The following is a 2667-nucleotide window of genomic DNA, read 5'->3' as shown; positions in this document are numbered from 1 at the left end:
CATTCGTTACAATTGTTCTTCAATTTGTCAGTGATAAATTTGTTCCCTTCTGACTGAAAAGTCACAAGGTGTGAATCTGAGAAACATCCTCATTGCAAATATAGGAGGATAAGATACAAGGATTTTCCTCATCTCTGCCCTCATTAGTCGGAGATTGGTTTTTTTGGTCAGGATGATGTTAGTAATCCATAAACTACATTTTCTTATTCGAAAATCAAGTTAGTGTCAATAAAATGAAGAAATTAGTGTGAGGAATAATTGGCCTCAACTGATATGGTACGTGGACTTTACAGGTATATTTAAGAAATGCTGGAACACTGGATGTGGAAGGCAAGGAACTGCCATGACTTGTGTATATTTCACGAGAAAAACGTCCTGGCTATCCACACCCCAAGAAAGCTGGTGCCATGAATGCTTTGGTAAGCACACAAACTTGATGTTGGGTTGTTTAATTCCTGCTGTCCTGCAGGACCAGGATATTAGAAACATGCTTATAACTCTTTTCTTTTTCTCTATCATCAAAATGTTCGAGTTTCTGCTGTGCTTACCAATGCACCATTCATGTTGAATTTGGATTGTGATCACTACATCAATAACAGCAAGGCAGTGAGAGAGGCAATGTGCTTTTTAATGGACCCTCAACTTGTACATGAATGATTGATCAAGTAAAAGGAGGAGCCTTGAGAGCTTCTCATACATTTCCTACTGATAGGCATCTCGTTGAGTTATGGGCATCAAATTCTCAAAAGCTACAAAAAACAGCATCCAACCATCATAATGGCTTCAACAGCAAGAAACTTCAGCAAACTACTGGGATTTACTATGAAGACATCACCTTTCGAGATATCTTATTCGATTCAAGCTACAGGGGTGGAGGGATCTTCATTGTTGATTCTGCTAGAATCAAGATTAACAATTGCTTCTTCCTCCATTTCACCACAGAAGGAGTTCTAGTTCAACATCGCCATGAGACATTCATATCAAGCAGTTTCCTTGGGCAACACTCAACAGTTGGTGGAGACATAAGGAGAGGGAGTTCTCAGGATCTGCTATTGATCTTGCTAGCAATGACAATGCAATCACAGATGTTGCAATTTTCTCTGCAGCCATTGGGATTGTTCTTAGGGGACAAGCTAACATGATCACAGGGGTACATTGTTATAACAAAGCAACAGGTTTTGGTGGCATAGGCATTTTGGTCAAGTTACCAGGAAATTCACAAACTAGAATTGACAATTGTTACATGGACTGCACAAGTATTGTCATGGAGGATCCTGTTCAAGTTCACATCACTAATGGTTTTTTCTTGGGAGATGCTAATATTGTTTTGAAGTCAATTAAAGGACAACTTTCTGGTCTGAATATAGTTGATAATATGTTCAGTGGAAACCCCAATAATAAGGTTCCAATTGTAACTCTTGATGGACAATTCAGTAACACTGATCAAGTGGTGATTGACAGGAACAATGTGATTGGCATGAGCTTGAGATCAACGGTTGGGAAGTTAACTGTGGCTGGAGATGGCTCAAAGTGGGTGTCTGATTTTTCAAATGTTTTGGTATTCCCTAATCGGATTAGTCATTTTCAATATTCATTTTACTCACAAGAGGAACCCAAGTTTTTGGCACATTCTGTGACCAACGTGTCAAATAATGTTGTAGTTGTGGAAAGTGAGAAACCAGTTAACGCGGTTGTTTCCTTCTATGTTGAACAATAGAGTTTATGAGTTATATGGGTTTTTCTGCTTTGTCTATCTCTGATAAATAAAATTTTGTGATTCATAGTACAAAAAGGAAAATTAGTTTTCACTACTTTTAATGACCTTAACATATGAATGACTTTTTTCTCTTTTATTTTCTCCCACTTTTACATGTAAAATTGTATATATTAGAAGGGATAGGTTATTCTACCTACTTTTTTTTTCTGCCTACATTTGCCTACCACTCTAAAACATCGTTAGATCAGAATCTTAATTAACATTTATTTTTCTCTCTCCTCTTTAAATTTTGTTCTAACAGTGTTTTAAAGTGGTAGACAAAAGTAGGCAGAAAAAAAGATAGGTAGAATAACGTATCCCATATTAGAAACCATCTTATATTTTAAATAGCATTTTATATAGGTCGCACCAGTTAAAAGTGGCCTTTGGACCCGAAGGTTAAAAGTTTGATTCTTGAATAAATATTTTTGAGGAAATGCTTAGCCTTTATCATACCTGGATCAAATTGCGAAATCAACTATTTGAAATAGCGTTTTTTGAAAGCCTTTAACATTTTACCACATTTTAATAAAAATTGTGAAATCAATATGTATATTAAAAGATTGATAAATAGATTACCAAAAAAAAAGACTGATAAATAATAATTTGGTATGCTCTTCCTAATAATATTATTATATTTTATATTAGTCGACATACCCTTTTCCAGGGGAAGAATATCTTACATTTTTAATTAACTATAAAATTGAACTATTTACTTAATTACATATTATCCATGAATTTATTTTATTATTTGTCCAAATAATCTGATTAATCATAAAAATGATACTATTCATTCTTTATATAATTTTTTTAACCATTATTTTATTTCACATAACCAGAGCATGTGATACTCCTATCTAATGTTATCAAACTCGAACTGGTCATCAACTCGGTTGGAATACGTGATTAAT

The 2667-nt window shown here is 34.5% G+C and overlaps 1 pseudogene; it reads left to right on the top strand.

Annotated features, from left to right (window-relative positions):
* The first annotated feature begins 653 nt into the window (after window positions 1-653).
* Window positions 654-1717, top strand: LOC133314442 (polygalacturonase QRT3-like; annotated as a pseudogene).
* The last annotated feature ends 950 nt before the right edge of the window (window positions 1718-2667 follow it).

Source organism: Gastrolobium bilobum, unplaced genomic scaffold, assembly GCF_033153095.1.
Source record: "Gastrolobium bilobum isolate Gb01-03AN ecotype WA unplaced genomic scaffold, APGP_CSIRO_Gbil_v1 utg106619, whole genome shotgun sequence".
In the NCBI taxonomy this organism is placed as follows: domain Eukaryota; kingdom Viridiplantae; phylum Streptophyta; class Magnoliopsida; order Fabales; family Fabaceae; genus Gastrolobium; species Gastrolobium bilobum.
This window is presented reverse-complemented; position numbering and strand designations above follow the sequence as displayed.